Source organism: Callithrix jacchus, chromosome 21 (assembly GCF_049354715.1).
Source record: "Callithrix jacchus isolate 240 chromosome 21, calJac240_pri, whole genome shotgun sequence".
NCBI lineage: Eukaryota > Metazoa > Chordata > Mammalia > Primates > Cebidae > Callithrix > Callithrix jacchus.
In genome coordinates, this window is record NC_133522.1 from 26,340,295 (window position 1) to 26,353,977 (window position 13,683).

Consider the following 13,683-nt stretch of genomic DNA (forward strand, 5'->3'; position numbering starts at 1 on the left):
AAAGATAGATACAATTAGTGCGGTGACTGGCAATAAGATGGTGACCACAGGAAATCGTCCTCATTTTTATTTTTTGAAATTTGTATTTTAGTAATATTTATATTTTGATTGTGCAATTAAATAAAAATATATATTTTTTCTTTGTCTTTCAGCATTTTGAATATGATGTTTCTGAACATGAATCTCTTTGTTTTTATTCTACTTGAATTCCATTGAGCTTTTTAGATGTACAGATGCTTTTCATCCAGTCTACTTGTTAAATTTGCTCAAAAAGAATATTCGGAGGACTCAAGATGGCGCTGTGAGAACAACCCAGGATTGGAGCTCTTCTTGTTGAATCCGCAAACGGTGAGTCAGAGCGGCATTTCCAGACTGATCTTTGTTGCCCACAGAACGGGGAAACTCCCAAGTATAAAAAAGACACGGGACGCCAGGCAGTAGGTCTGCCTGGCGAAGCCGGCAGCTGGGGCAGCAGCGGCTGGCCCTACCCAGCAATCCCCACAGGGCGTGCTTGTCCGGGTGCCCTGTTGAACCGGCAACTTGAGACTTGAGAGGGCTGGACTTGATACTGAACGAGACTTGGACAGTAGCCCAGCCCAGGGGATTGCAGGGATTGGGATACCCAGTGGGATGAACAAAACCGTGATTTCAAACTATCCCGAGCAGACGGTCCGAGACGCTCTGTGGAGGAGGGGCATCCACCACTACCGAGGCAACCCGCCCCAACTGAGATACACGCCCATTGCTGATGCAGCCAGCCGTTGCCGTGGAAACCCGCCCCAACTGAGATACACGCCCACTGCTGACGCAGCCAGCCGCTGCCAGGGCAACCCGCCCCAACTGAGATACACGCCCATTGCTGATGCAGCCAGCCGTTGCCGAGGCAACCCGTCCCTACTGAGATACACGCCCACTGCTGACGCAGCCTGCCGTTGCTGAGGCAACACGCTACAACGAAGAGAATCTGCCGCAGGGCATGGCGGAGACCACAACAGAGCCGGCAGGAACAGAGCGAACCACACAACAGCAGGGCGGAGCCTCGGCAGCGAAACAGTGGCTAGTCTGCCTTCTAGCTGGGCAGGACACCTGATCGGACATCCAAAAATAAAGCCCAAACCCCTCAACACAGAGCATTTGAGAAAAAAAAAAAAAAAGGGGTTTTTTAATGAGCTCTGTTGCAGCAAAATAAAACATAGCAGCCTAACAGCCCTGAATGAACAACAGAGTGCACAGCTCAGCAATTAAACCCCTATAAAGTACAAACTGTCTCCTCAAGCAGCTCCCTGACCCCTCTATATCCAAAAGACTGACATTAGGCAGGCATCATCCTGGGACAAAGAGAGCAGAAAAAGAAACTGGTAGCATCCCTCGCTGTGCCACAGCTACTAGAGGTGCACCCCAGACAAGCAGGGTCTGGAGCGGACCTCAGCAGTCATACAGTGAAGGGGCTAGACTGGTAGAAGGAAAACCAAGCAACAGAAATACTTCATCATCAACATTCTGGGTGTCCACTCAGAGACCCAAACAAAAAGTCAGCAACTATGCAGACGACCAGTGGACAAATCCACAAAGATGGGAAGAAACCAGCACAAAAAGAAGGAAAACACCCGAAACCAGAACACCTCGCCTCCTAGAAAGGACCAAAACTCCTCACCAGCAAGGGAACAAAGCTGGACGGAGAATGACTGTGACGAAATGACGGAATTAGACTTCAGAAGATGGATAATGAGAAACTTTTGTGAGCTAAAAGATCATGTATTAAATCAATGCAAAGAAACTAAGAACCTAGAAAAAAGATTTGAGGAAATGATAACAAGAATGGATAACTTAGAGAGGAATATGAATGAATTAAAGGAGCTGAAAAACACAATACGAGAACTTCACGAAGCATGCACAAGTTTCAATAGCCGAATTGACCAAGCAGAAGAAAGAATATCTGAAGTCGAAGACCAACTCAATGAAATAAAACGAGAAACCAAGATCAGAGAAAAAAGCGCAAAAAGGAATGAACAAAGTCTCCAAGAAATGTGGGACTATGTGAAAAGACCTAACCTACGTTTGATAGGTGTACCAGAAGGGGACGAAGAGAATGAATCCCAGCTGGAAAATACTCTTCAGGACATCATCCAGGAAAATTTCCCCCACCTAGCACGACAAGCCAACACTCAACTGCAGAAAATACAGAGAACACCACAAAGATATTCTGCAAGAAGAGCAACCCCAAGGCACATAATCGTCAGATTCAACAGGGTTGAAATAAAAAAGAGAATACTAAGGGCAGCCAGAGAGAAAGGTCGGGTCACCCACAAAGGGAAGCCCATCAGACTCACAGCAGATCTCTCGGCAGAAACACTACAAGCCAGAAGAGAGTGGGGGCCAATATTCAACATTCTTAAAGAAAAGAACTTTCAACCCAGAATTTCATATCCAGCCAAACTGAGCTTCAGAAGTGAAGGAAGAATAAAATCCTTTGTGAACAAGCAAGTACTCAGAGATTTTGTCACCACCAGGCCTGCTTTACAAGAGCTTCTGAAAGAGGCACTACACATAGAAAGGATCAATCACTACCAGCCATTCCAAAATCACACTGAATGCTAAAGAGCTTCAACATAATGAAGAATCTACAACAACTAACAGGCAAAACAGCCACTTAGCATCAAAATGGCAGTATCAAATTCACACATAACAATATTAACCCTAAATGTAAATGGACTAAATGCACCAATCAAAAGACACAGACTGGCAAATTGGATAAAAATCCAAAACCCATCAGTGTGCTGTATCCAGGAAACCCATCTCACATGCAAGGATACACAAAGGCTCAAAATAAAGGGATGGAGGAAGATTTACCAAGCTAATGGAAAGCAAAAAAAAGCAGGAGTTGCAATTCTCATCTCTGATAAAATAGACGTCAAAGCAACAAAGATCAAAAGAGACAAAGAAGGCCATTACATAATGGTAAAAGGATCGATACAACAAGAAGAGCTAACGATCCTAAACATATATGGACCCAACACAGGAGCACCCAGATACATAAGGCAAGTTCTTAATGACTTACAAAAGGACTTAGACTCCCACACAATAATAGTGGGAGACTTTAACACTCCACTGTCAATACTAGACAGATCAACCAGACAGAAAATCAACAAGGATATCCAGGGCTTGAACTCAGACCTGGAGCAAGCAAACCTGGTGGACATTTACAGAACTCTCCACCCCAAATCCACAGAATACACATTCTTCTCAGCACCACATCACACCTACTCTAAAATTGACCATATAATTGGAAGTAAAGCACTGCTCAACAAATGCAAAACAACTGAAATCATAACAAACAGCCTCTCAGACCATAGTGCAATCAAGTTAGAACTCAGAATTCAGAAACCGACCCAGAACCGCACAGTTTCATGGAAACTGAACAACTGGATCTTGAATGTTGACTGGGTAAACAACGAAATGAAGGCAGAAATAAAGAAGTTCTTCGAAACCAATGAGAACGAAGACACAATGTGCCAGAACCTCTGGGACACATTTAAAGCAGTCTCTAGAGGAAAGTATATAGCAATAAGTGCACATATGAGGAGAATGGAGAGATCCAAAATTGACACCCTATCATCAAAATTGAAAGAGCTAGAGGAGCAAGATCAAAAAAACTCAAACCCAGCAGAAGACAAGAAATAACTAAGATCAGAGCTGAGCTGAAGGAGATTGAGACACAAAAAACCCTTCAAAAAATCAATAAATCCAAGAGCTGGTTTTTTGAAAAGATCAACAAAATAGACAGACCACTAGCCAGATTGATTAAAAATAAAAGAGAGAACAACCAAATAGATGCAATAAAAAATGATAAAGGGGAAATCACCAGAGATTCCACAGAAATTCAAACCATCATCAGAGAATATTACAAACAACTATATGCGCATAAACTAGTAAACCTGGAAGAAATGGATAAATTCCTGGACTCCTGTGTCCTCCCAAGCCTAAACCAGGAGGAAGCTGAAACTATGAATAGACCAATAACAAGGTCAGAAGTCGAGGCAGCAATTAAGAGACTACCTCAGAAAAAAAGCCCAGGTCCAGATGGGTTCACAGCCGAATTCTACCAGACACACAAGGAGGAGCTGGTACCATTCCTTCTAAAACTATTTCAAACAATCCAAAAAGAGGGAATCCTTCCCAAATCATTTTATGAGACCAACATCATCCTGACACCAAAACCCGGCAGAGACCCAACGAGAAAAGAAAACTTCAGGCCAATATCCATGATGAACATAGATGCAAAAATCTTCAATAAAATATTGGCAAGCCGATTGCAACAGCAAATCAAAAAACTTATTCATCATGATCAAGTAGGATTCATCCCGGGGATGCAAGGCTGGTTCAACATACACAAGTCTATCAACGTAATTCACCACATAAACAGAACCAAAAACAAAAACCACATGATTATCTCAATTGACGCAGAGAAGGCTTTTGACAAAATTCAACAGCCCTTTATGCTAAAAACCCTCAATAAACTCGGTATCGGTGGAATGTATTTCAAAGTAATAAAAGCTATTTACGACAAACCAACAGCCAATATCATACTGAATGGACAAAAACTGGAAGCATTCCCTTTGAAATCTGGCACTAGACAAGGATGCCCTCTCTTACCACTCCTATTCAATATAGTACTGGAAGTTCTAGCCAGAGCAATCAGGCAAGAAAAAGAAATAAAGGGTATTCAAATAGGAAAGGTGGAAGCCAAATTGTCTCTATTTGCAGACGACATGATAGTATACCTAGAAGGCCTCATTGCCTCAGCCCAAAAACTCCTGAAACTGATATACAACTTCAGCAAAGTCTCAGGATATAAAATCAATGTGCAAAAATCACAAGCATTCCTATACACCAATAACAGACTTAAAGAAAGCCAAATCAAGAGCGAACTGCCATTCGTAATTGCTACAAAAAGAATAAAATACCTTGGAATACAACTCACAAGGAACGTAAGGGACCTCTTCAAGGAGAACTACAAACCACTGCTCAACGAAATCAGAGAGGACACAAACAGATGGAGAAACATTCCATGTTCATGGTTAGGAAGAATTAATATCGTGAAAATGGCTATACTGCCCAAAGTAATTTACAGAATCAATGCTATCCCCATCAAGCTACCATTGACTTTCTTCACAGAACTGGAAAAAACCACCATGAACTTCATATGGAACCAAAAGAGAGCCCGCATAGCCAAGTCAATTCTAAGCAAAAAGAACACAGCGGGGGGCATCACACTACCGGATTTCAAACTATACTACAAGGCTACAGTAATCAAAACAGCATGGTACTGGTACCAAAACAGAGATATAGACCAATGGAACAAAACAGAGGCACCGGAGGCAACACAACATACATACAACTACACAATCTTTGATAAACCTGACAAAAACAAGCAATGGGGCAAGGATTCCATGTTTAACAAATGGTGTTGGGAAAACTGACTAGCCATGTGCAGAAAGCAGAAACTGGACCCCTTCCTGACACCTTACACTAAAATTAACTCCAGATGGATTAAAGACTTAAACATAAGACCTGGCACCATAAAAACCCTAGAAGGAAATCTAGGCAAAACTATCCAGAACATAGGAGTAGGCAAGGACTTCATGAACAAAACACCAAAAGCATTGGCAACAAAAGCCAAAATAGACAAATGGGACCTAATGAAACTCCACAGCTTCTGCACGGCAAAAGAAACAGTCACTAGAGTGGATCAGCAACCAACAGAATGGGAAAAAATTTTTGCAGTCTACCCATCTGACAAAGGGCTGATATCCAGAATTTATAAAGAACTCAAGCAGATTTACAGGAAAAAAACAAACAAGCCCATTCAAAAGTGAGCAAAGGATATGAACAGACACTTTACGAAAGAAGACATATATGAGGCCAACAATCATATGAAAAAATGTTCATCGTCACTGGTCATCAGAGAGATGCAAATCAAAACCACATTGAGATACCATCTCACGCCAGTTAGAATGGCGATCATTAAAAAATCTGGAGACAACAGATGCTGGAGAGGATGTGGAGAAAAAGTAACACTTTTACACTGTTGGTGGGAGTGTAAATTAGTTCAACCATTGTGGAAGACAGTGTGGCGATTCCTCAAGGCCTTAGAAATAGAAATTCCATTTGACCCAGCAATCCCATTACTGGGTATATATCCAAAAGACTATAAATCGTTCTACTATAAGGACACATGTACACGAATGTTCATTGCAGCACTGTTTACAATAGCAAAGACCTGGAATCAACCCAAATGCCCATTGATAATAGACTGGATTGGAAAAATGTGGCACATATACACCATGGAATATTATGCAGCAATCAGAAATGATGAGTTCCTGTCGTTTGTAGGGACATGGATGAATCTGGAGAACATCATCCTCAGCAAACTGACACAAGAACCGAAAATGAAACACCGCATATTCTCACTCATAGGTGGGTGATGAAAAATGAGAACACATGGACACAGAAAGGGGAGTACTAAACACTGGGGTCTATTGGGGGGAAAAGGGGAGGGCCAGTGGGAGGGGGAGGTGGGGAGGGATAGCCTGGGGAGAAATGCCAAATGTGGGTGAAGGGGAGAAGAAAAGCAAAGCACCCTGCCATGTGTGTACCTACGCAACTGTCTTGCATGCTCTGCTCATGTACCCCAAAACCTATAATCCAATAAAAAATTAAAAAAAAAATACATATATATATATATATATATATTTAAATTTACTTTTTTCTTGGCTATTATTTCTTGGTACTGTCATATATATGTTATAATTAAACCATGTAGTGAGTAAATTTTTAATTAAAAATTAATCCTTCACATAAATGATTTTTTCTGAACTATTACTTCATATTAATATTCAAACTTAATTATCTAAACTCAATTTATTAAGCCAAAATTTTTAGAAAGCATGATCAAAATCCCAAAGCAACACAAATGCTAAAGAGTAACAATTAAAATAGATTTACTATAAACGTATTTAAATAACAAATATTACAACTAAGTTTTCAGTCTCATGTGGGAATATAAAGGCAGTTTCTCTCAGTAAATAAAACAAAATGTTTACAGCTTAATTTCCTAATATCTTTCATGACTCACAGATATTTCATAGAAACTTTGTGTGCTGATGTATGTTGGCTATATTTCTTTAAATTAATGTGTATGTATTAATATATATATATTGTCTCCTATATAGTTTAACACATGGGAGTTTGGGTGTTAATAAAGATTTACATGTGCATTGGTTTGCTATGGCTGCCATAATTGAGTACTTTGTGGCTATATTTGACCATTTTCATGTTGCTGATAAAGACATACCCAACACTGGGTAATTTATAAAGAAAAATAAGTTTAACAAACTCACAGTTTCACATGGCTGGAAAGGCCTCATAATCATGGTGGAAAGCTAAAGGCATGTCTTACATGGTGGCAGGCAAGAGAGAAAGGAGAGCCAAGTGAAAGGGGTTTTTCCTTATAAAACCATCAGATCTTGTGAGACTTACTCATTACCACAAGAACAGTTTGGGAAAAACAAACAATTCCTATGATGCAAGTATCTCCCACTAGGTCTCTCCCTCAACATGTGGAACTATGGGGGCTACGATTCAAGATGAGATTTGGGTAGGGATAAAGCCAAACCATATCAGTGGCTTAAACAATAGAATTTTATTTTCTAATAATTCTGGAGGAGAAATTAAAAATCAAGGTGTCACAGGTTTGTTTTTGTTGAGGTTTCTCTCTCTGAATTACAGATGGCCACCTTCACTCTATGTCTTTACCTGGTGTTTCTGTGTCTATATGCAACCCCTGCTATCCTGTATGTCCTAACCTCCTCTTCTTACAAGGACATTGGTTTTATTGGATTTTAATTAATGGCTCTGCCTCCAAACACAGTAGTGCTGAGGTACCAGTGGCAAAGGCTTTAATATATTAATTTTGAAATAATCCAAACTCACACTGTTTTAAAAATATCTTTGCTGGGCATGATGGCCTATACTCCTAGCATTTTGGGAGGCTAAGATGGGTTATTGCTTGAGTCCAGGAGTTTGAGATCAGCCTGGGAAACATACTAAGAATATCTCTACAAAACGTAAAAATTAGCCAGGAATGTGGCATGCTTCTGTAGTCCTAACTACTTGGGAGGCTGAGGTGGGAGGATCACCTGAGCCTGGGAGTTTGAGGCTGCAGTGAGCCATGATCATGCCACTGCATTCAGTAAAACAATATTTTACTACTATACACACATGTGTTTATATATATATATATATATATATATATATATATATATACACACACACACATACATACATACACATACATAAAATATTATACAGTATGTCTCTATCTAATTATCAGTCCATATTTCATATCATTCATCTGACTTGAAATGGATTTGTAATTGGCTAATCAATTTTTCATAGTGTAAGAATAACTCATACTGTTAGAATAATTAATTGGGAGGCTATTAGACTGACTTGGCTCTAGGTTTTAACTCAATCAAATCAAGACCCATTTCAGAATGGTCATAGCCCAGGAAAACAAAACTTAAGTGTACCTTATCAGAAACTACCCTCTACCCTCTAACTTGGGACTTTCCCACTCAGAAACTGCCAACTATCTTATAACAAGGGACTTTCCACTGTAATCAAATATTTCCTTTGAACACCTTGTTTCATGAACAGCTTATAGAAGTTTTTCCTTCATATTCCCTCATGGAACCCTGAACTACTATGCTGTGTAAATCATGAATAAACACTTATTTATAATGGGCATGTTAACATTTTAATGTGCCCATTTTATCTTAACAATTTTTACACCAGCATTGTAGGCATAGCTATTTCAACATATTGAGGTACTACAGCTCTTGAAAGTAGCAAGGGACTAAGAATGATACAGTTTATATCAAAAATTAAAGAGGTATGGATACTTTTGATGGGAGGGTGTCATGGTGCTAGAAAGTTCTTGCCCTTAAAACTACGCCCCCTTGTGGACCCAGAAAGAGAACACATTCCCTCACTCCCCACTGAACAGGAAAGCTCAACTGCTGTTGGAATTACAGAAGTCGATTCTCTTTAACTACTTTCTGCTGAAACGGGGCATAGAAGAGGCCTGCAGTTGAGGTTTCCTCCAGAGGGGAGCCTTTCAGGGGTGCATGTTGATGTAGAGGTCCACAAGAGAACCCATGAGCCAAGGACATTCAGGGTTCCAGTGGCAGGATTATTTGTGACCTTATGGCTCTATAAGAAACGAATGTGACAAGGTGGTTAAAGATGAAAGGCCCAAAGGCCAACAAATATAGGATAGCTATAAAGGGAGCTTAGGAATTCAAGGCTGACTCCAGTAGGGACTTGAACCAGCAACCTTGCAATTGTAGACCCTACCCGTAACCCCTTCACCATTTTGACCACTTGTGTGAAGTGAAGGCAGAAAGCTTTCTGAAACCATATTTTGAATGAGAATGCTGCACCCTGAGGCGATGTTGCCTACCTAAAAGCTGGGCAGGGCTGGCGGCCAGCAGCCTCTTTTCTTTCAGCCAGTGCACCCAGAGGAAAAGCTGCAGCTTTGGGTTTAAAAGCCGCGGTTACAGCTGCTCTTGGGTCAGCCATGAGTTCCCCCGCCCCCCACCCCACCGGGGCTTTCAGTTCCCATATTGAGGCCACCACAACCTCCTGCACGGTTGGCCACTTCCCAGGCTGCTGCCCACACAGGGACCTGCAGCCGGCAGGTGACCGGCCTGGGGAAGCCTTTTTACACTGCTGCCTGGGGCTGTGGAATGCTGGAGAGAACTACCAGAACCTCGTGCCAGGCCGCCACGCTCCCCGGTCCCCTGCAGGCTCGGGCTGTACCTGCCTGCTGTTTTCTCCCAGCCTGCAGTGCTGGCAGCTCTGGCTTACTGCAGCCACCTGAGCCCACCCATGGGGCAAGGAGTGAGAGGCCCGGGGGCAGTGCTGGCCCACTCCGCCCCACAGGCAAAAAACGGTGCTTTTAGTTCCAGGCAGCCGCACCTCCGCTCTGCACTGCTGCCCTGGTGTCCTTAAAGAAATAGGACAGCATGGGGCCGGTTTTACTCACAATTTGGAATTCTTAGACTCCAGCTATACCCCTCTTCCTGTGTACCCCTCCTCTCGTGTACCCCTCTCCTGGCTGGCTCGCCAAAATTTTGGGGTTCAGGGTGCCCTAAGCTCCCCTGAGAAGATGTTTTTCCAGGTTCTTGGTCTCCTGCCCTCTCAAGAATGAAAGAGGGGACCATGGTGCAGTGTGCAGTAAATGCCGGACTCAAAAGTGTTTGTAGAAAGTGACTTACTTAAAGAGAGAGAGAGAAACAGGAGAAGGAGAGAAAGAAACAGCTAACTCTCACACTGAGTGAGAGAATCCAGAAAGATGGAATCCAGGAGAGGAAAGCAGCTTCCATACTGAATGGAAGGGAATAGAGAGAGATGGAGTTTAGGAGGGGAAGACAGGCTTCCACGAGAGAGTGTGGAAGGGGACCCCAGGAGAGAGAAAAATAACTTCCACGAAGGGAGTGTTCGTGGAAGAGGACCCGAACATGGAGTCCCAAATGTAAAGTTTTTAAATAGTATCTGTAAATAATATTCTCTTAAAAAAAAAAAGAATGCCCAACATTTGACATATGAGACTAGAACTATAGTTTCAGTGGAAACTATAAGAGGTTCTATCTTTATTTATAATTTTCAAAGTCTTTCATGGAAGGTCATAAGATGAATAAAAATTTTACTCTCTCAACTACAAAACAAAATACATCAGTATTATATTTGTAACTATATAATTAAATATGATTTCTATTTCAATAAGCCATAATTATTTTGATATACATCCTTTGTTCCTTTGGAAAATGTGATTTTTCATAACTAATTTCTTGCAAGTGGGAAAAGAACAAGCTGATAAGTTTTTCTTTTTTCAAATAAATAAAAAATGTGAAGAATTATACTTTATTTTGAATTCTAGCATGCATATTATCAATTAAGAGTCAGTATGGAAAAGTAACATTTTCCATAAGAATGTCCTAATGTACATTCTACCAATTGTTACTAGCTTGGGAAAAAGCCTAATGGGTTATTTTTTCTTTCTGAATCACTTCAAAACATAATAGAATAATCCTACTGCTCATATATATATGCACATATATATATGCGCATATATATATATATGAGCCTGTAAGACACATACAATTTCCCCAAAGAGTCACATTAAAACATGTAGCAACATTTTTAATATTTCCGTAACCAGCAGAACTACATGGAAGAGAGCTTATCTAAATTTGCGTTAGTAGTATTATGAGATAGGCTGAATAATTAACCTCCCCTAATATTTGTATCCTCATCCCCAGAACTTGTGACTATGTTACCTGAAGTAGCAAAATAAATTTTGCAGATGTGGTTAAGACAATCTTGACATGGAAAGATTATCCTGGATTATCTGGATGGGCCAATGCAATGACAAGTGTCCTTGTAAGGGGGAGACCAGAGGTTTAGAGTTGAGGACAGAAATGTGATGACAGAAGCAACTGTCAGAGTGATAGAATTCTTGGAAATATCCATGAGCCAGGGCTGGAAATACCCAAGAAATCAAATTATCCTTTAGAGCATCCAGAAGAAATGCATCTACCTCCTTGACTGTAACTCATTGACACATTTGTTAAAAAACAAATTTTACATATATGTGTAAATTGGTATTTACATCACATTTCTGTCCTTGACTCTAAACATCTGGCCTCCCCCTCACAAGGACACTTCAATTAGCTCACACCTGTAATTCCAATACTTTGTGAGACTGAGGAGGACAGATCACATGAGGTGGGGAGTTGGAGACCAGCCTGACCAACATGGAGACAATCCATCTCTACTAAAAATATAAAATTAGCTGGCGTGGTGGCACATGCCTATAATCCCAGCTATTCAGGAGGCTGTGGCAGGAGAATCACTTGAACTCAGGAGGTGGTGTTTGCAATGAATCAAGATTGCTCCATTGTACTCCAGCCTGGGTAACAAGAGTAAAACTCCATCTCAAAAGAAAAAAAATCAACTGGGCAAAATATTTGCACAGGCACATCATCAAGAATATAAGATATAAGAACTAGAAAATGCTCACCATCATCAGTTAATATTGCTCAACATTTTAATGACCTGCAAATTAAAACCTCAATGCTCACTTATTAGAATAACTAATATTAGAAAGATTGACCATACCAATATTGGTGATTATGTAGAGGAAATGAAACTCTCAAACACTGCTGGTGAAAATATACAGAGGATATTATTTTGGAAAACAATTGAGCAAGTTTTTAAAATATTAATCAAGTATATGCTTCATATGAAAACAAATAATTCCACCATTCAATGTCTATGTGTTCATGTAAGAGAAATAAATGAATCTGTTCATAAGACTTCTACAAAAACGGCATCAAAATTTTTGCTTGTAATAAATAATCTAGTGGCCCTGAACAGGTAACAGGTGTGTGAATGAACTTTACTTAGTATCTGTAATGCAGTCCTCCACAGCAATACAAAGGAATTAACTATTGATACACAAACTACATGTATGCATCTCCAAATAATTACACTGAATGGAAGAAGTGAGAAAGAAGTAGTTCATTTATTGCCATTAAATTTACAAAATTTTCTAGAAAGTTCAAACTAATTTTTAGTGTCAGAAAGCAGATCAGTGGCTGCCTGGGAATGGCTCAGTGGTGGGAATAAAGAACTATCAAGGAACACAAATCTTTTGAGGTGCTTCATAAATGCCCTGTGTTAATTGTACTCGTGATTTTAAAACTTTACATATTTATAGGTATATATATGTGTGTGTGAAATGGTACACCTTTAACACGTGCAATAAATTATATATCAATTACAACACAATAAAGCTGTTTTTAAAAAGCTGAAGGTGAGGGTTGAATAATTTCCCCAACTTTCCCAGCAGTCTTAAATGAAAGCAGGTCAGAGAGCAAATTTGCCACAGGTGACATTTATTATCAAGTAGGTGCATAAAGAATCACACACCTTGTTCTGGAAGCTTAATTTGGTTCTAACATTCTATCTTTTTAGGTCTTCCAACCACATTTTACAGAAGAACTTTATTTAAAAACAGTATTATTTAGGCAGAATTCAGCTACTCTTATGGTCCACAGACAACAAACTCATCTAATCTATGCTTGGACAATGAAGAAACCATAAGCCATACCAGACAGAAGTGGAGAAGCTGCAAACCTTACCTCCTGTATGAGAATTCGCAAAGAATATAACCTACTAAGTCACCAATGCTCGGGTATCTATATGAGTGTGTGTACACAGAGGCCCATTTGTTGCTCGGGAAAGGCGCATGCGCGGCAGGACACCCAGCTTCCTCCCAGCCGCGCCTCCTTTTCCCTCGCCGCGTGTGCAACAGCTGAGGCCCGGCGAGCTAATGCTGGAAGTCCAGAGCTGGGGGTGGAAGTTAGGAAAGGAAGAAGAGGAAGAAAGGAAAGGAAGACGATGACCTTTCCTTTCCCTGCGCGGCATTCCTAAGTAAAAACGCATTTAAGACCATTAGCGTCGTTTCGGATCCCTGTTCCCCACCCTAACCCCAAGCCCGGCAGTGAATTTAAATGCCCTGTTTCAGAATTTTTCGCTGCGTACAGAGAGCATGCT